Raw genomic sequence first — 21,925 nt, 5'->3', positions numbered from 1 at the left:
AGGTGAAGAACACACAAGAATATAATAATCAATTTATAACGATGAAAATGTAAATAGTGACGATGATGAAAATGCAGATTAAAAAAAATTCCAAGAAATCAAGGATTTCAATTCCTGTTATTCTTGATTGTCATAATATGATTTATACAGGAAATAATGCGATTTTCATAATTTTTCAAAAATAATAAAACGTTGTCTAGAAGTTGATGTGTTATTTGTAAAACCTTCTAAAAAATTAAATAAATAAACAAACAATATTTTTAAAAATTCTTGGTTAAAATCAGTGCTGTAACTTTATGTTGAGCTCGTTTGTCCATAAAAAAATATAAGAGCAAAATTTCAATATGAATTACGTCACTAAGAGTAGCACATAGTTGCACAACTCTTTTTGTGTGTCATAATACTGTTCCTTCTTTGTTTCCTATTTTATCATAAATAGGATAATTTATTATAACATATTAGGGATTTATACCAATATCTGTTTTTAATTGTGTTTTCATTAAAAACCACTGAGTCGTCAGCTTTCAGAAATCATTTTTCAAATAAATATTCCATACATTATCTTTATCAGATAATAAAGAATCAATCATTTAATTATTTTTTTTGTGTTTGTCTCTATTTCAATAATGGAATACATATTTAATTTTCATGTACTACAATTACAAGTTGTTTATAATTTGACATTATTTCCATTAACCGTCCAAGCGATTTTTCAGTTAATAATTCATGGAAAAAAATTATTATTATAAAGTTTTTTTAACTGTGTTGTTCTAATTCGAGTTGTTAATTTGGATTATATTTATCAATCGTTAATCTTAATTCCATTATGAACAACAAATTTACTTCTTTTGCAAAAGTTTCTTTTACTTCGAACCCAGAATAATTTTTACCTTAAAATAGAATCTCCAGCACAAGAACCCCATGCAAATTTTCGATTAAATGTTATCCCCCAGAATTTCTTCATAAAGTTTTAAGAATTAACCAAATATTTGTAAAACATAAAGTATTTCATATTCTTAACTTTTTACCATAATTAAGGGTTTGTCCTTCCATTTTATTCAATAGATTTTAGGTTAAATTTAATAAAACTGTTGACAAAATAAAAGGATATTTTATTTTCTATAAAATATAATTTTTTTCTTTAAAGTAATAAAATCAAATATCCTTCCACAAAACTATCGATAAATTTTTTGTGACTCTTCGGGCTTTCCCGGCGATCTAATGACATCTTGGGTTGTTGGGTGTTCTGCCGGATATCAGCGTCGTACTTGCACGATATTTCGGTCACGTAGCTCGAGACCTTCATCAGGTGCGACCTGAGACTGCTCCTCGAGTGGACCTGGTCCAGTATTTACGCCTATGGCCTTCTCCCTCCACCAACAGCTGCATGCGCTTCCTCTGTGGTCCGCGCCCATTCCCTGTGACCTGCTGGAGCGTTGCTGCTCCGTTTTCCGTCCGCTGCGGTTCTAGGTGTTCCCTCTGCGGTCCGCGCCCACCAAACCCGCTCCTGGGGGTTTCATCTACGGTCTGGGGTACCAGGCGTTCCCCCTGCGGTCCGCGCCCGCTCACCACGACCTGTTGGAGCGTTGCTGCTCCGTTTTTCGTCTGCTGCGGCTCTGGATGTTCCCTCTGCGGTCCGCGCCCACCAGTCCCACTTCTGGGTGTTCCATCTTCGGTCTGGTGCTCCTGGCAGTCCGTCAGGGGCTCGTTTACCATCTCCATGTCTCTGGTTCTTCTGTTTGTGTAGTGCTGCAGCTGGCCCCGTTGCTCCTTTAACAATTCCAGAGCCGGATCCCAGGCTCTGCTTAGCTGGTACCCTGTGTCACGATTCATAAGATCGTCAGACATTTTAATCTCAATCGATTCTCTTATAACACTGTCCCAAAATCTGGGTGTTTGTGCTAGAATCTTGATATCCTCATACTTCATGGCATGATCTAGTTCTAGACAGTGTTCAGCAATGGCTGACTTAGTCACCTGTTTTAATCTAGTGTGCCTCTGATGTTCTTTGCACCTGATCTCCACAGTTCTTGTCGTCTGGCCAATGTAGGACATGCCACATTGACAAGGTATATTGTAAATCCCCGGTTTTCGTAACCCCAGGTCGTCTTTGACACTCCCCAGCAGTCCCCTGATCTTGTTGGATGGACAGAAAACACACTTGATATTGTGTTTACGCAGGATCCTACTGATTCTGGCAGAAATAGAGCCAGCATAGGGCAGATATGCCACCTTCCTTGCTTCATCTTGGTCTTCTTCAGGAACCTGTGGTATAGTGGCTGGTTGGAGTGCCCTCTCAATTTGTCTGTCCATGTATCCATTCTTGGAGAAAACTGTTTTGAGATGTTCTATCTCTATGGGTAGATTCTCTTGGTCTGATAGGGCACGTGCTCTGTGGACTAAAGTCTTCAGAACCCCATTCTTCTGTGCAGGGTGGTGACAACTGCTGGCCTGCAGATATAAATCAGTGTGTGTAGGTTTTCGGTACACACTGTGGCCAATTGATCCATCTGCTTTCCTCTGGACTAGTACATCCAGAAATGACAGCTGGCCATTCTTCTCCAGTTCCATGGTGAACTTGATATTAGGGTGGCATGAGTTAAGATGTTCAAGAAACTCATTGAGCCTGTCCATCCCATGTGGCCAGATCTCGAAGGTGTCATCCACATACCTAAAGAAGCATGTGGGTTTAAATGTGGCTGTCTCCAATGCCCTCTCCTCAAAACTCTCCATAAACATGTTGGCAACCACAGGGGACAGTGGGCTGCCCATAGCTACACCTTCAGTTTCCTTGTAATATTGGTTTCTGTACAGGAAATACGTGGATGTCAGTGTATGACTGAACAGGTCCAACAGAGCACCATCAAATTTCTCTGCAATCAGTTCTAGTGAGTCCTTCAGTGTGACCCTGGTGAACAGCGATACCACATCAAAACTAACCATGATGTCCGAATCTGTGATGTGCAGTTGCCTGAGGCGTTGCAGGAAATCTTCTGAGTTGCGGATGTGGTGAATACATTTCCCCACATATGGAGCCAGGAGACCATTCAGGTACTTGGCTGTTGTGTACGTAGGTGCCCCAATATTACTGACAATAGGACGTAGGGGCACACCCTCCTTGTATATTTTAGGCAGACCATACAGTCTAGGTGGCACTGGCGCTTTTTCCCGTAGTTGTCTGATGATCTTATCGCGCATCCCTGATTCCTTCAAGAGAGCACTAGTCTTCTTGGCCACCTTGTCCGTGGGGTCACACTCCAGAATTCTGTATGCAGGGTCCTCCAGAAGTTGGCGTACTTTCTCGTCATAATCCACTCGCTGCAAGATGACAGTGGAGTTCCCTTTGTCTGCTGGCAGTACCACAATGCTGTTGTCTTCCCGTAGTTTCTTGAGTGCAAGCCTCTCCTCGGTTGTGATGTTCGATTTCGGCGGCCTGGCCTTGGTGAGGGCCCTGCAGGTCTCTCGGCGGACTTCCTCTGCCACATTAGGTGGAAGTGTGGCTGCAACTTGCTCTACTGCACTGACGAAACCTGAAATGGGTACGTTCCTAGGGGTCTTAGCAAAGTTGAGACCCCTGCTGAGTACCTGTAAGGTTGTATCATCAAACTGTATGCCACTCAGATTCGTCACCGTGCGTGTCTCTTCCATCTGCTGTGCTTTCTTGCTCATGCGGTCAAACTTTGCAGATTGGCAAGATGAGGCATTCCTTCTAGCACACTCAGCTAAAGACCAGGAGGCACGGTCTACTCAATCCCAATCTTTTCTTGTTAAGGAGGCTGCCATGTACAGATGAATGTGTAACAGCTCCCTGGAGACAACATCTAACCTGTGGCGCATATCTCGAATCCTCTCTCTCACCAGTGGCATGCTAGCTCTGCGTTTTATCTTGTTCGCCGCTCTGGAGTTGATGTGATGTTTAATTCTGGCAAATACTGGTACCACTTCTCCATCTCGACACCTCAGCAAAAAACTGAGAGAACTCAGCATCTTCCCTTTCTTCTGCCGTAACTTGTCCAGCTTCTTGATATTCTGATACATCTCCTCCCCGTAGAGACTTTTGATGTAACTCTTCAGGCTTTCCCGGCGATCTAATGTCATCTTGGGTCGTCGGGTGTTCTGCCGGATATCAGCGTCGTACTTGCACGAACGCAAGATGACATTAGATCGCCGGGAAAGCCTGAAGAGTTACATCAAAAGTCTCTACGGGGAGGAGATGTATCAGAATATCAAGAAGCTGGACAAGTTACGGCAGAAGAAAGGGAAGATGCTGAGTTCTCTCAGTTTTTTGCTGAGGTGTCGAGATGGAGAAGTGGTACCAGTATTTGCCAGAATTAAACATCACATCAACTCCAGAGCGGCGAACAAGATAAAACGCAGAGCTAGCATGCCACTGGTGAGAGAGAGGATTCGAGATATGCGCCACAGGTTAGATGTTGTCTCCAGGGAGCTGTTACACATTCATCTGTACATGGCAGCCTCCTTAACAAGAAAAGATTGGGATTGAGTAGACCGTGCCTCCTGGTCTTTAGCTGAGTGTGCTAGAAGGAATGCCTCATCTTGCCAATCTGCAAAGTTTGACCGCATGAGCAAGAAAGCACAGCAGATGGAAGAGACACGCACGGTGACGAATCTGAGTGGCATACAGTTTGATGATACAACCTTAAAGGTACTCAGCAGGGGTCTCAACTTTGCTAAGACCCCTAGAAACGTACCCATTTCAGGTTTCGTCAGTGCAGTAGAGCAAGTTGCAGCCACACTTCCACCTAATGTGGCAGAGGAAGTCCGCCGAGAGACCTGCAGGGCCCTCACCAAGGCCAGGCCGCCGAAATCGAACATCACAACCGAGGAGAGGCTTGCACTCAAGAAACTACGGGAAGACAACAGCATTGTGGTACTGCCAGCAGACAAAGGGAACTCCACTGTCATCTTGCAGCGAGTGGATTATGACGAGAAAGTACGCCAACTTCTGGAGGACCCTGCATACAGAATTCTGGAGTGTGACCCCACGGACAAGGTGGCCAAGAAGACTAGTGCTCTCTTGAAGGAATCAGGGATGCGCGATAAGATCATCAGACAACTACGGGAAAAAGCGCCAGTGCCACCTAGACTGTATGGTCTGCCTAAAATATACAAGGAGGGTGTGCCCCTACGTCCTATTGTCAGTAATATTGGGGCACCTACGTACACAACAGCCAAGTACCTGAATGGTCTCCTGGCTCCATATGTGGGGAAATGTATTCACCACATCCGCAACTCAGAAGATTTCCTGCAACGCCTCAGGCAACTGCACATCACAGATTCGGACATCATGGTTAGTTTTGATGTGGTATCGCTGTTCACCAGGGTCACACTGAAGGACTCACTAGAACTGATTGCAGAGAAATTTGATGGTGCTCTGTTGGACCTGTTCAGTCATACACTGACATCCACGTATTTCCTGTACAGAAACCAATATTACAAGGAAACTGAAGGTGTAGCTATGGGCAGCCCACTGTCCCCTGTGGTTGCCAACATGTTTATGGAGAGTTTTGAGGAGAGGGCATTGGAGACAGCCACATTTAAACCCACATGCTTCTTTAGGTATGTGGATGACACCTTCGAGATCTGGCCACATGGGATGGACAGGCTCAATGAGTTTCTTGAACATCTTAACTCATGCCACCCTAATATCAAGTTCACCATGGAACTGGAGAAGAATGGCCAGCTGTCATTTCTGGATGTACTAGTCCAGAGGAAAGCAGATGGATCAATTGGCCACAGTGTGTACCGAAAACCTACACACACTGATTTATATCTGCAGGCCAGCAGTTGTCACCACCCTGCACAGAAGAATGGGGTTCTGAAGACTTTAGTCCACAGAGCACGTGCCCTATCAGACCAAGAGAATCTACCCATAGAGATAGAACATCTCAAAACAGTTTTCTCCAAGAATGGATACATGGACAGACAAATTGAGAGGGCACTCCAACCAGCCACTATACCACAGGTTCCTGAAGAAGACCAAGATGAAGCAAGGAAGGTGGCATATCTGCCCTATGCTGGCTCTATTTCTGCCAGAATCAGTAGGATCCTGCGTAAACACAATATCAAGTGTGTTTTCTGTCCATCCAACAAGATCAGGGGACTGCTGGGGAGTGTCAAAGACGACCTGGGGTTACGAAAACCGGGGATTTACAATATACCTTGTCAATGTGGCATGTCCTACATTGGCCAGACGACAAGAACTGTGGAGATCAGGTGCAAAGAACATCAGAGGCACACTTGATTAAAACAGGTGACTAAGTCAGCCATTGCTGAACACTGTCTAGAACTAGATCATGCCATGAAGTATGAGGATATCAAGATTCTAGCACAAACACCCAGATTTTGGGACAGTGTTATAAGAGAATCGATTGAGATTAAAATGTCTGACGATCTTATGAATCGTGACACAGGGTACCAGCTAAGCAGAGCCTGGGATCCGGCTCTGGAATTGTTAAAGGAGCAACGGGGCCAGCTGCAGCACTACACAAACAGAAGAACCAGAGACATGGAGATGGTAAACGAGCCCCTGACGGACTGCCAGGAGCACCAGACCGAAGATGGAACACCCAGAAGTGGGACTGGTGGGCGCGGACCGCAGAGGGAACATCCAGAGCCGCAGCAGACGAAAAACGGAGCAGCAACGCTCCAACAGGTCGTGGTGAGCGGGCGCGGACCGCAGGGGGAACGCCTGGTACCCCAGACCGTAGATGAAACCCCCAGGAGCGGGTTTGGTGGGCGCGGACCGCAAAGGGAACACCTAGAACCGCAGCGGACGGAAAACGGAGCAGCAACGCTCCAGCAGGTCACAGGGAATGGGCGCGGACCACAGAGGAAGCGCATGCAGCTGTTGGTGGAGGGAGAAGGCCATAGGCGTAAATACTGGACCAGGTCCACTCGAGGAGCAGTCTCAGGTCGCACCTGATGAAGGTCTCGAGCTACGTGACCGAAATATCGTGCAAGTACGACGCTGATATCCGGCAGCACACCCGACAACCCAAGATGTGATAAATTTTTTATTGGATAGGTTGATTAATCGGTACCTTTGGCTAGAATAATTTTAAAACTTGGAAAAAATTGAACGTGTTTAGGATGAACACAACCATCTACATCAATTATAATAATTTCTGCATTTTTATTGAAAATATTAAAATTATACATTTTAGATTATCTGGAAAAGAATAAATTACATAAATTTTCATTTCCTGCATTTACAAACTAGTTAATTTATAAAGATAAAACTTCTTAATTCCATAAAGGTCTAGTCTTTTCTAATGATATTATAAGACTACTTTATTTGAATCCAACTTCTATGGTTATTCGAATCCTAACCATTTAAGAAAAACTTTATCATATTCCTTTCCCAAATCTTTTTCTGCAAGACATATATCAGAAATTTTTTTATTAGTTCTTATTCATAAAGTTTTCCTTTCCTACTTCTAAATTAAAATCTCTTAATTCAGATGTAATTTAACCAGAATAAATAGCACTTTTAATTTAAAAAATTTCGCTCAAAGATTTAACTGTGTATCTTTCTTCAAAACTCCTGTTAATTCTGACTTTATCATCAGTTTTTTACTTTGGCATCTTATTTAATAGAGCAAAAATTTTTGATACTTTTTTTCGTTTACTTCTTTTGTTATATTTCGTATTCAGAAAATTTTGTATTATTATCATCATTAAGTAGATTATTAACTAAAGGGATTCAGTTGTAATGTCTTTGAAGCGCAAAATTTCAAAATTTTTTCTTTTATTGTTCCATTAAATCCTTCAACAGATTCTTGTTATTCTTTGAAAGGTGGATAATAATTGATAATACTTTTTTTCATAAGTTCTTGAAAATCTATATAGTAATTTTTTCCATCATCTATTGGTAAATGTTTTTGAGTTCTTTTCTGGAAATATTTTCAGAAGTGTTCATTACATTTTTACTAATTTTATCTTTAATTGGTATAGCCTGACCCTATCTTTAAGAACATAAATTATGGTTCATAAGTCTTGACATCCTTAATTTATTTTTGGAATTCCTTTTAATTTTCCACAACCCAAGTCTACCAAATCACCTTGGCAAAATTCGTCTATTCCAAAAGGCATAACATATCTTTGCTTAAAATTGCTTCATATTGGTTTATATAGTTCATTAATAATTTCTTCACAAATGCGTCCTGTATGAGTAAGCACATCTTGGTTGTGTGCATTTAGGCCAATAAATAAAATTTTTTAACAAATTTACACTTTTTAGTTACACAATTTCAAAAAATTCCTTCTTTCAGTTTTTGTTGTTCTATTTCAACGATGTGTTTAAGTAATTATGTAGACAAAAAATGTAAATTTTTTCACAAAACAAATTTTTTTCACATCTATGGGACATTTTTGACATTATTATCACAATGCACTTAAAAATTTTTAAAATGGTTAAATGAAAAATATTTTAAATGTTTTTACCTGTTACAACTGTATTTTTGGGGACTTTTTTCTCAAATTTATGTTTCATTTGTTAATTATGAGATTTAAATGAAAAATAAATCATTTCTTTATCATAAACCTTATTTTCTAAAACATTGAACCCATCCAAAGTATATTTACATGTTGAAATAACATTATTCATCTCTTTAAGATAGTGTTTTGTTGCACTATCATAAATCATATTCCATTTACTAAAATTTGCTAAACTTCTTTTAATTCTATTCCTACAACTTGTTAAGCATCTTAGTTATTTATAGGTGTTAAAATATTTTCATATTTCACATATGTAATAAGATTTTAAATTCTTTCTCTAATTATTGTTTGGTAACAGCATCATACCCAATAATTACATCACTCACTCCTACTAATGTTCTTTTTAAGGAAACATTTATCTTGGTGGTTCTAAATTGTCCCCAGATCTTCCTGAAATAGTTTGATAAAATTTTCAATTTTAGATCTAATGCCATTTTTACTTTATATAATCCTTGTTTATTGATGTTTGTATTAGTTTTTATTCTGTTTCTAGTTGATGTGTAATTAAACATTATATGTGTTGATATGTTTCAATTTTACTTTCCATAATTAGTGTTTAATAGTTGCTCAATTAATTTTTCGTATGATTTCCCCTTAATTCATCATCATTAATATTTGTATTAAGTTTTTATTCTAATTGTCCTGCATTTAGTACTGATCAAATATTGATTCTAAAGTGTATTAAATTCTTCATATCTTATATTTAATTTATTTCCAGAAATGTATTTTTTTTAAAGTTAAAATGTCTTGAAAAATTGAATTATCTGACAGTAATTTTAATACAAATAAACATAAATGACCACAAATGAATGCATCAACATTTTGTATTCCTTTATCACTATAATATAGATTAAATTTTCCGAAAGTATTTTACCTGTTCATTAATTTTATTTTCTCCATATGAATATTATATATTTAAAAAGCAATTAAGTACGAACATTAGCAGAAGTATCTAAATGTACTCTTCCAGATTAAAGTTAATTAGATTTAATAGGTAATTCATAAATCTTCTATAAATAAGAAATTGTTTAATTTTTTATCTTTAGCAAGTTTTTCTATATTAAACATGTCTGGAAACTGTTTGCTCTCTTTTTTTTCTTTTTTCCCATTTCTTCCCCATTGTTAATTATGTCTTCTTTGCTCTTCCAATTCTTGATCTTTTTGAATTTTTGTCCATTATTGTTTTGCTACTTTCCTTCTATTGTACTAGCAGCGGCTAAGTATGATAATGTGGCCAATAATAATGGTTAAAATCCTCTTTTGTAGTTTATTAACACAGACCCAGTTTCTTTTCCTTTTTTTTGAGACGTACAATAATATTTTTAACAACAGTGTTTCATAATGTTAAAAGTTAACTGTCATCCATTTTCTAATCCCATTTCATTTTTGAGCATCTGTTAAGAAATAATCTGTACTATTTTACTGTCTATTATTTAGTTTAATTTTAATTGATTAAGGTTTAGTTTTACCACTTGTTAGTAAGGAATATTCGATAATATTCATTTGTATAGAATAGTATCGTTAAAACAATTTTGAAATTATATAATTTTAAAAATATATAAAATTATTTAATTTTAAAAAATTATAAACCTGATTCAACATCAGTACCCATTCCTAACTTTCTATTTTCAAACATTATTCCCCTAATTGAAGTAATAGATTTTTTCTTATGGCAGTGCTTTGAAATGATACTTTCTTTTGCCATAATTGAAGTTCTTTATCCCCTTTATGCCTATGTTATAATTGTCCACTATCTTTATATATATTAATATTTTTGGAATTTCGCTTATTTATTTATTCTTGGATGTGCTATCATTAATCGTCCTTCTAATGTAGGACCTCGAGCACAGTAATTGTAACTCAGAACATGTATTTTGAGTGGATAATTTTTAATAAATGTATGTAGTAAACCTTTCACATATCTTTCTAATTCCCAAAAAATATGAGGTAGATTATTCAGCAGTCTAATTATACATGGAATTCCTTTAAGATTATTAATAATAACCCATTAAATTTATTTATTAATTTTCTACTTATTTCAACTTCTTGGTTATAAGTTTTCCTTTCCAACTAATACTCCTCGATGAAGTACTGCTAATCCGTCGATTTATTGACAAGCATCATTCATACAAATATATCTAATTGGTGTTTCGGTAGTTTCTTTTATTAAACCTTTTAAATTTTTCATTTAAACTTGAATCTAAATCCAATTGTTGAAAATAAACTTCGACAATCTCTTTTATGAGATATTGTGTTATTTCCATAGGTCAATAAATCAACAGCATCATCAATTTGTAATTTATTTTCAGTTATGAGGTACGTAAATCTTTTTACACCTTCATATGTTCTGAGTAGATACGTTTTGTAGGTTCTATCTCACTAACTCACTCACTAACTCAATACCACATTTTTCTAATTAACTCAACTGTTATCTTTAATTCAGTCTGTTTAAATTATTCCAACCAATTTATATGCTTTAGCTCCGTACCCCATTTTTTCATTAACTCTACCGATTTTAGCTATTTACCTCCTTTATTCGATAACCAACCTGTTTATGAGTTCTTCATTTCATATAAAAGGTGAAAATAAAAGTAATGACTCATTTCCCTAGGTGAATGTAAGAAATTTAATTTAATATTATTTTTTATAACAGCGAATGTCAAATTCACCCATTTTTACTTCATTCTATAAAAGGTGAACATAAGGAAATAAATAAAATGAATTAGTTAACAAAGGAATCTTACATAAAAAATTGCACATTGAGAATTGTATATAATGAAATTCATTATCTTTATTTTTAAGTTTCATCCATCCCCTGTATTTCAGTTTCATTTGTCCTTTTCCGATTATTTCAAAATCCCAATCAGTAATTAATTCAGAAAAGATGTCTGGTAAAGCAAATTATTGAGCTCTAGACAAAGTTTCTCTCCAAATCTAGTTTTTAAATATTCACAGACAGTTACATTATATGAAACATCTACGTCTAGCACACCTGTTTTTTACATTTCTTTCGACACACTTACATCATCAAGCTTCTTCATGAGAGTTTCGATTGATATACAAAAATTTTATTTAATTTATATTTGAAAAATTTTGTTAGACTTTTAATAACTTGTAATGCCCATATGTTAATGTATGTGCTCCATTTTCCAAGACATATCTCTTGTTGTCATGTGGACTCAAAGCTTTTATGTATACCTCAACTGTGAAGATTTCATGTTTCTCACTTTGAATGAAATTAATTCTGCTGTACTGTTCTCTCTTGTTACACAAACAATCTTTGTGATCTTCTAAACTTATTCTGCTTTTAGCAACACATTTCTTAATTCCTTTACACTTTTTCTCTATTTTGGCACCAACTCTATAAGTATACAGTTTTGCTCTCAAACCAGAAAATTGTTCCATTACATCTACATCTACATTTATACTCCGCAAGCCACCCAAAGGTGTGTGGCGGAGGGCAGTTTACGTGCCACTGTCATTACCTCCCTTTCCTGTTCCAGTCGCGTATGGTTCACGGGAAGAACAACTGTCTGAAAGCCTCTGTGCGCGCTCTAATCTCTCTAATTTTACATTCGTGATCTCCTCAGGAGGTATAAGTAGGGGGAAGCAATATATTCGATACCTCATCCAGAAACGCACCCTCTCGAAACCTGCACAGCAAGCTACACCGCGATGCAGAGCGCCTCTCTTGCAGAGTCTGCCACTTGAGTTTATTAAACATCTCCGTCACGCTATCACGGTTACCAAATAACCCTGTGACGAAACGCGCCGCTCTTCTTTGGATCTTCTCTATCTCCTCCGTCAAACCGATCTGGTACGGATCCCACACTGATGAGCAATACTCAAGTATAGGTCGAACGAGAATTTTGTAAGCCACCTCCTTTTTGATGGACTACATTTTCTAAGCACTCTCCCAATGAATCTCAACCTGGTACCCGCCTTACCAACAATTAATTTTATATGATCATTCCACTTCAAATCGTTCCGCACGCATACTCCCAGATATTTTACAGAAGTAACTGCTACCAGTGTTTGTTCTGCTATCATATAATCATACAATAAAGGATCCTTCTTTCTATGTATTCGCAATACATTACATTTGTCTATGTTAAGGGACAGTTGCCACTCCCTGCACCAAGTGCCTATCCGCTGCAGATCTTCCTGCATTTCGCTACAATTTTCTAATGCTGCAACTTCTCTGTATACTACAGCATCATCCGCGAAAAGCCGCATGGGGCTTCCGACACTATCTACTAGGTCATTTATATATATTGTGAAAAGCAATGGTCCCATAACACTCCCCTGTGGCACGCCAGAGGTTACTTTAACGTCTGTAGACGTCTCTCCATTGATAACAACATGCTGTGTTCTGTTTGCTAAAAACTCTTCAATCCAGCCACACAGCTGGTGTGATATTCCGTAGGCTCTTACTTTGTTTATCAGGCGACAGTGCAGAACTGTATCGAACGCCTTCCGGAAGTCAAGAAAAATAGCATCTACCTAGGAGCCTGTATCTAATATTTTCTGGGTCTCATGAACAAATAAAGCGAGTTGGGTCTCACACGATCGCTGTTTCTGGAATCCATGTTGATTCCTACATAGTAGTTCTGCGTTTCAAAAATCGACATGATACTCGAGCAAAAAACATGTTCTAAAATTCTACAACAGAACGACGTCAGAGATATAGGTCTATAGTTTTGCGCAACTGCTCGACGACCCTTCTTGAAGACTGGGACTACCTGTGCTCTTTTCCAATCATTTGGAACCCTCCGTTCCTCTAGAGACTTGCGGTACACGGCTGTTAGAAGGGGGGCAAGTTCTTTCGCGTACTCTGTGTAGAATCGAATTGGTATCCCGTCAGGTCCAGTGGACTTTCTTCTATTGAGTGATTCCAGTTGCTTTTCTATTCCTTGGACACTTATTTCGATGTCATCCATTTTTTCGTTTGTGCGAGGATTTAGAGAAGGAATTGCAGTGCGGTCTTCCTCTGTGAAACAGCTTTGGAAAAAGGTGTTTAGTATTTCAGCTTTACGCGTGTCATCCTCTGTTTCAATGCCATCATCATCCCGTAGTGTCTGGATATGCTGTTTCGAGCCACTTACTGATTTAACGTAAGACCAGAACTTCCTAGGATTTTCTGTCAAGTCGGTACATAGAATTTTACAATCGAATACACTGAACGCTTCACGCATAGCCCTCCTTACGCTAACTTTGACATCGTTTAGCTTCTGTTTGTCTGAGAGGTTTTGGCTGCGTTTAAACTTGCAGTGAAGCTCTCTTTGCTTTCGCAGTAGTTTCCTAACTTTGTTGTTGTACCACGGTGGATTTTTCCCGTCCCTCACAGTTTTACTCGGCACGTACCTGTCTAAAACGCATTTTACGATTGCCTTGAACTTTTTCCATAAACACTCAACATTGTCAGTGTCGGAACAGAAATTTTCGTTTTGATCTATTAGGTAGTCTGAAATCTGCCTTCTATTACTCTTGCTAAACAGATAAATCTTCCTCCCTTCTTTATATTCCTATTAACTTCCATATTCAGGGATGCTGCAACGGCCTTATGATCACTGATTCCCTGTTCTGCACTTACAGAGTCGAAAAGTTCGGATCTGTTTGTTATCAGTAGGTCCAAGATGTTATCTCCACGAGTCGGTTCTCTGTTTAATTGCTCGAGGTAATTTTCGGATAGTGCACTCAGTATAATGTCACTCGATGCTCTGTCCCTACCACCCGTCCTAAACATCTGAGTGTCCCAGTCTATATCTGGTAAATGGAAATCTCCACCTAAGACTATAACATGCTGAGGAAATTTATGTGAATTGTACCAAATTTTCTCTCAGTTGTTCAGCCACTAACGCTGCTGAGTCGGGAGGTCGGTAAAAGGAGCCAATTATTAACCTAGCTCGGTTGTTGAGTGTAACCTCCACCCGTTTATAATTCACAGGAACTATCCACTTCTACTTCACTACAGGATAAACTACTACTAACAGCGACGAACACTCCACCATCGGTTGCATGCAATCTATCCTTTCTAAACACCATCTGTACCTTTGTTAAAATTTCGGCAGAATTTATCTCTGGCTTAAGCCAGCTTTCTGTACCTATAACGATTTCAGCTTCGGTGCTTTCTATCGGCGCTTGAAGTTCTGGCACTTTACCAACGCAGCTTCGACAGCTGACAATTACAATTCCGATTGCTGCTTGGTCCCCGCATGTCCTGACTTTGTCCCGCACCTGTTGAGGCTGTTGCCCTTTCTGTACTTGCCCAAGGCCATCTAACCTAAAAAACCGCCCAGCCCACGCCCCACAACCCCTGCTACCTGTGTAGCCGCTTGTTGCGTGTAGTGGACTCCTGACCTATCCAGCGGAACCCAAAACCCCACCACCCTATGGCGCAAGTCGAGGAATCTGCAGCCCACACGGTCGCAGAACCGTCTCAGCCTCTGATTCAGACCCTCCACTCGGCTCTGTACCAAAGGTCCGCAGTCAGTCCTGTCGACGATGCTGCAGATGGTGAGCTCTGCTTTCATCCATTTATTTATCCATTACATTCATCTTTCATTTTTCGAACAACTTTCCTGTTTACTTGTGGAATACCATAAATATTATGGGATGGACCGCCACTTGTATCAAATTTATCAATGACTGGTTTCATTTCTTCATAGAAATCTTCAGTTTTAATGTTGTAAATGTAACTGTCAGTAGCTTGATAACACAACACAATATTTTCTCCATATTTTGGTTTCATAATTCTGTGGTGAAAATCATACATCAATTCTTTAGATAGATCAAGTATACTGATTCCAACACAGATAGGTTTATTAAAAGTAATTTTTGATTTATTCATATGGATAGCAGCAAGATTTTCATTAAATATAGTTGTGCTTTTAAAGTTTGGCTTTGCTGTAATTTTGTCACACTTTTCTCCATCTGAAACTAATTCTATATTCACTCAGTTTCATGATTTTTTCCATCGTTTAACCAAACACAGAATTGTTTGTCAATTTGTAGAAATCTTTCTCAAAGTCATTTGAAGCCTTGGTCCTCATCTGTGTGTCCAGATCTATATATTTCTTTAGCCGATCAGATTGTTTAAATTTTAAAACTCTATGTATTTTTGTGAGTTTCATTCCAAGAGACAGATACTGATTGAAGTGTCTATAGTGATTACATAATGATGCTTTTAATTCAGAGTAGTAATCAGTCTGCTTTCCTTTGTCCCTGGCACAGTTGTCCCTTCAGGAGCTAATGGGAAATCTTTATGTAAATAGTGTAATTCTTTTGGATATTCTAGATCTACTTCAAATATGTATCCCTCTCGTGACATATTTGGCATCTCACTTATATTTTCAGAATGAAAGTTTTTGGGATCATCCCATTCAAATCCACCGTATGGTAAATACTGATTCATAGCATAGCCATACAGAATGTTTGCATCTAAGTGTGGCAAATAATTTGACATATTTTTATCATCTAAATCTTTCAGGTATTTTTATTGGCTTTTACACATCTCTTGCAACATTGTGATATTCCTCCTCGTATACCTATTTCAACCATTAGAATTATATCATAATCATGTAACAACTCAAGCTGTTATTCGGTCATTTTCGACATTGCATCCTAACACAATCCGAAGGCAGTATAATACCAAGATGGGTCTCAATCATATGCTTTTATACAACACATCAGCTAACGATAGTACATTAGTTTTCAGATACAAATCATGTTATTCACCACGGCTGTTCATGTTACATTTTTTCCAAACCATTTATGCATGTTCGTAATATTCATCACTTATGTCATAGCCATTCAGTTTATAGTCAAACTCTTCTATTGGTGGTAATTGTGTCTCTTCAAATTTCTTCCAAGAATGCATGTAATCATATGGACATACACCTTTCCTGATCACTAGATAAAATAATTCTAATGGGTAAAACTTTCTAGTATTTTTCATTTGATCTCTCTTCAAATTTGATCGAAGTTTGTCAAGTGACAAAGCCATAAATTTAAAAGTGTCAATAAATCTCATTTTCAAACTTTCTGTACTCTTCTGAAAACCTGATATATCTATTTGAATTGTTTGGGATTAGGCCTATCTCCTTATCATAGCCAAGTTCTTTCACAAAGAGGTGAGAATCATATCCAGATAAATTATGTAAATAAATAGGTACAAAGTCAGGATGCTTTAGTTTCAAATTACAATTATTGCAAAATGGAGAAATGTATTTACCAGTTAGATGATCATGATGATGAAATTTTCTATTTTTTCTTGTATAATGACATTTATAATGTGTGCAAACTTTAGATTTGTTATGTTCTGATTGTTCTTTAGGTGTAGGTGGTTTCATTTCTTCAGTTTCAGAGTAAATCCTTCCAATCTCTTCAACCTCTTCTTTCATGCCTTCTATGAAGTTTTTATGACAATTTGTCCCTCTATAAACAAAAGGATGTTTATAATGTCTTGATGTAGTGCAAATTCCACTTGGTTCATGCTTCTGATATTTCATTGTGTATAATATTTCTGGATTCGGTTGACAGTTGTCCATCTTCAAAAGTAAACTTTGAAAATCAGCATACATAGAAAATGGAACTTTCTATGTGTATTTATAATTTTTAAAACGTATATATGATAATTACTTTGGCGTTTCTACTTTTAATGGTTTCTTAGTCAAACAATTTCTGCTTGCAGTTGAAGTGAAGCAAGCACATAACAAATAAATTTCTCTTCTTCCTGTTTATTGATTTGACTTGAGACAAGCCGGGATAAATGTTTTATATAACAATAGTGTGAATCACCTTCTTTCTTGACATAGAGCATTACATGTCTCTCTCTTACTTTTCGTAACTTTTAATGGATGGATTTGATATTTTTCATCAAATGAACAGACGTTGATAGATACATTAATTCTACTCTCTATTTTTGGAAAATGATTAACCACTACAGGTAACTCAATATTTTCAAGTTTCTGATCAAGATCAGGACCAATATTCTTGTGTTTCGTTAGTCTTTCAGCATTTTTATCTGCTAGATACAATGGGGATTTTATAGCCCACAGAAAACATTTTTGATTATCATTTTTTACATTGAGGCAACATTTTAGTTTTTAATATCTGCAGGTAACTAAGTGTAAGATGATCCCCTCAGTGGAAAAGATTTGTTAATTGCTAGCCGTAAACCAATAATTCTATTTAATGTCCATCCTGATCCTTGTGCTTGAAAATAAGATATTTTGGCTAAAATATCTTGCTTCACACACTCCAGCTTCTTACTAAAATCCTTCTCTGTCATAATGGTGTAGTTTTGAGTTTGTTGTCCAAATTCTTGTACTTTATCATCTGTCTGTAATTTGTACTCACAAAATAAATTCAAATTTATCTTCAAGCCATGATGTACTTTTACATTGTGTCAATATTTTCAGAATTTTAATTTTCACTGCAGACAAGAAATGATCAGGTTCAAGTTAATCTATACTGGTTTCAAAATCGACAGTTTGTAACCTGCTTGCAAATGCTTTATCAACTATGTAATCACTAATTCTTTTCCTGTCTCATGGTTTCTCAAACAAATCAGTGTAAAAAGGAAATAATACTTCTTTATTGGTTCTAGTCTTATGTTTCCCAAACACATCTGTAGAAAATGGAAATGTTTTTTTTTCAATGGTTTATCTTCTTTAGTTTTGGCAAACACATCAGTAAAAAACTGAAACATTTTTTTCCTTTAGTTAGGAAAACATCATCATTTTCAATTTTATGATAGGGTAGTTGTTTCAAAAGATTGTCCCTCATGTTAGGTGTAGAATGAATAAAAGTAAATGTAATTAGGTCAGATTTACGTAATTTAATACATCCACATAAATTATTTCTTTTGCAATATTCACAAAGTTGTGCAACAATGAACTGGTCCATTTGTTCACGAAGTTGAAGCAGATATGTATCTTTCCAGTTTGCTCCTTCTGTTTAAAGTAAAAATTTCATTAGATTTACGAAAAATATTTTTTCACAAATCGATGGTAAGGATAATTACTTAAAAGATGGTAAGGATTCTTATTTAATAGGTAATTAATTATAAAGTTCAAGATGATTGCACTGGACGCAGTCCTAAGCCAGTTTCAGCTGATGCTGGTTTAGCTTTCTTATTCTTTATGTAATCTAAAGTTCACTTCTTACATTTATTACTGTATTTATCTTTATGTGAAGGATATATGTAAAAACAACTTAAATCTTCAATCTCTTGACAACTTTTACATTTATTTGTAGATGCAGATGCTTGATCAGTTACAGCTTCCTTTGTGATTCATTGATAATCAAATTTTCGAATGTTCTTCACTTGGAATCTGGCATATACACTCCTGGAAATTGAAATAAGAACACCGTGAATTCATTGTCCCAGGAAGGGGAAACTTTATTGACACATTCCTGGGGTCAGATACATCACATGATCACACTGACAGAACCACAGGCACATAGACACAGGCAACAGAGCATGCACAATATCGGCACTAGTACAGTGTATATCCACCTTTCGCAGCAATGCAGGCTGCTATGCTCCCATGGAGACGATCGTAGAGATGCTGGATGTAGTCCTGTGGAACGGCTTGCCATGCCATTTCCACCTGGCGCCTCAGTTGGACCAGCGTTCGTGCTGGACGTGCAGACCGCGTGAGACGACGCTTCATCCAGTCCCAAACATGCTCAATGGAGGACAGATCCGGAGATCTTGCTGGCCAGGGTAGTTGACTTACACCTTCTAGAGCACGTTGGGTGGCACGGGATACATGCGGACGTGCATTGTCCTGTTGGAACAGCAAGTTCCCTTGCCGGTCTAGGAATGGTAGAACGATGGGTTCGATGACGGTTTGGATGTACCGTGCACTATTCAGTGTCCCCTCGACGATCACCAGTGGTGTACGGCCAGTGTAGAAGATCGCTCCCCACACCATGATGCCGGTTGTTGGCCCTGTGTGCCTCGGTCGTACGCAGTCCTGATTGTGGCGCTCACCTGCACGGCGCCAAACACGCATACGACCATCATTGGCACCAAGGCAGAAGCGACTCTCATCGCTGAAGACGACACGTCTCCATTCGTCCCTCCATTCACGCCTGTCGCGACACCACTGGAGGCGGGCTGCACGATGTTGGGGCGTGAGCGGAAGATGGCCTAACGGTGTGCGTGACCATAGCCCAGCTTCATGGAGACGGTTGCGAATGGTCCTCGCCGATACCCCAGGAGCAACAGTCTCCCTAATGTGCTGGGAAGTGGCGGTGCGGTCCCCTACGGCACTGCGTAGGATCCTACGGTCTTGGCGTGCATCCGTGCGTCGCTGCGGTCCGGTCCCAGGTCGACGGGCACGTGCACCTTCCGCCGACCACTGGCGACAACATCGACGTACTGTGGAGACCTCACGCCCCACGTGTTGAGCAATTCGGCGGTACGTCCACCCGGCCTCCCGCATGCCCACTATACACCCTCGCTCAAAGTCCGTCAACTGCACATACGGTTCACGTCCACGCTGTCGCGGCATGCTACCAGTGTTAAAGACTGCGATGGAGCTCCGTATGCCACGGCAAACTGGCTGACACTGTCGGCGCCGGTGCACAAATGCTGCGCAGCTAGCGCCATTCGACGGCCAACACCGCGGTTCCTGGTGTGTCCACTGTGCCGTGCGTGTGATCATTGCTTGTACAGCCCTCTCGCAGTGTCCGGAGCAAGTATGGTGGGTCTGACACACCGGTGTCAATGTGTTCTTTTTTCCATTTCCAGGAGTGTATGTTCTTTGTAATAATATCTAGCAACACTTTTTCCACATATGCAAGGAATTCGACTTTCATTAGAATTTTTTACATGATATTTATTTATACATGGTCTACACATCGTTCTGTAGCCATCTTTTATGTATATCTGTAAAGGAACATTGTCAGTTGACTTCTCAGTACTACAGCATTTTCAAAATTTGGATTTCACAGAGGACTGCTGTTGAACCAGCTCCATTTATAGAGAAAAAAATTATTAAATTTGTGAAAAAGTTAAATTTCTAAACGGAGGTGATTATAGGCCCTGGTATAGAATTATGGGCTGCCAATATGTCAGCTCTTGTTGGTGTTCTGTTTTAAATAAATGTTCTACAGAATGGACAAGTTTCTTTTTACTTTAACCACTCATCAATACAATCCTTATGAAAAATATGATTGCAGCTTGTCTTGACAAATCGATGATTATTTTCATCACTTAAACAAATAGGACAATCCAAGTCTTCAGAATGCTCAATTAGTTCATAAGTTTCTTTTGTTCTAGCTACCACTTCATTTAGGTTTTCTATTTATAAGAAATAATTTTTATTGGATTTCTAAAAAACAAATTTTCTTAAATGAATCGGTTAGTTATGTGTTCAAAATTACCAGCTGCGAAACAGTTTTAAAAGATCATTAGAAAATATGGCGAACACAAAATACAAATTTCATCTAACTTTTATTTTTTGCTAAGCTAATAAAAGATTTTTCTTAATAATTGGAGTTGATTGTAGACCTGGTGCTTAGGCAGCTACTTCATGAATAACAATCTTACATACAACATTATTGATGACGAAAATCCTTGATTTAAGACCAAAGATGTTGCTGAAATATTAGGATATAAAAACAGAAAACAGGCCATTAGAAAAAAAGTGGTTATAGATGACAGTAAAATATTTGAAGATTTAAAAGGGCATCTAAAGAGGCTATGAAAAATCTTCAGTTTTCACCAATGAATCTGCACTCTATTCTAAAATCTAAAAAGGAAGAAACCAAACGATTTAGAAAATGGGTTTCTCATGATGTTCTCCCATCAATTAGAAAATATGGCGTATATCGAACTAAAACTTTTTACAAAGATAAAATACAATTACATACAACAACCACAAAAATAATTAATTAAACTGACAAATAATAGAATTAAAAGGTGATAGAATTAAAATGAAAGATGATCACATTCAAAACTTGAGAGAAACAGTTGATACTGCTTCAGAGATAATAAATAAAAGGAATGAAAAACTAAATAATTTATACCTCATGTTGTTCCTCAAAGAGTTAATGAAAATTTAAGACCAACATTCGTTCTTTTAAAATTATTGGATGATGATCGTGAATATGATAAGTATGCGATTACAACTCAGAGGAAAAATTTACAGAAACAGCTATACAGAATTGAAGATCGACATCCTAATAGTGAAGAACTGTTAAGATTGAATTACAATCGAATTTCAATCAATTTATACCAAAGAATGAAAGAAAACTTATACATTGTTTGCTTTCAAAATTATTTTAATCTGTTGGGTTACTATCGACAAGAAGAGTTGATTACTGATATTAATTATATGCATGAAATATTCGAGATGTAAGTCAACCACATACATCTTACAAAATTACT

The sequence above is a fragment of the Schistocerca serialis genome, chromosome 3 (assembly GCF_023864345.2).
Source record: "Schistocerca serialis cubense isolate TAMUIC-IGC-003099 chromosome 3, iqSchSeri2.2, whole genome shotgun sequence".
NCBI classification, from domain to species: domain Eukaryota; kingdom Metazoa; phylum Arthropoda; class Insecta; order Orthoptera; family Acrididae; genus Schistocerca; species Schistocerca serialis.
Note: the sequence above shows the minus strand (reverse complement) of the source record.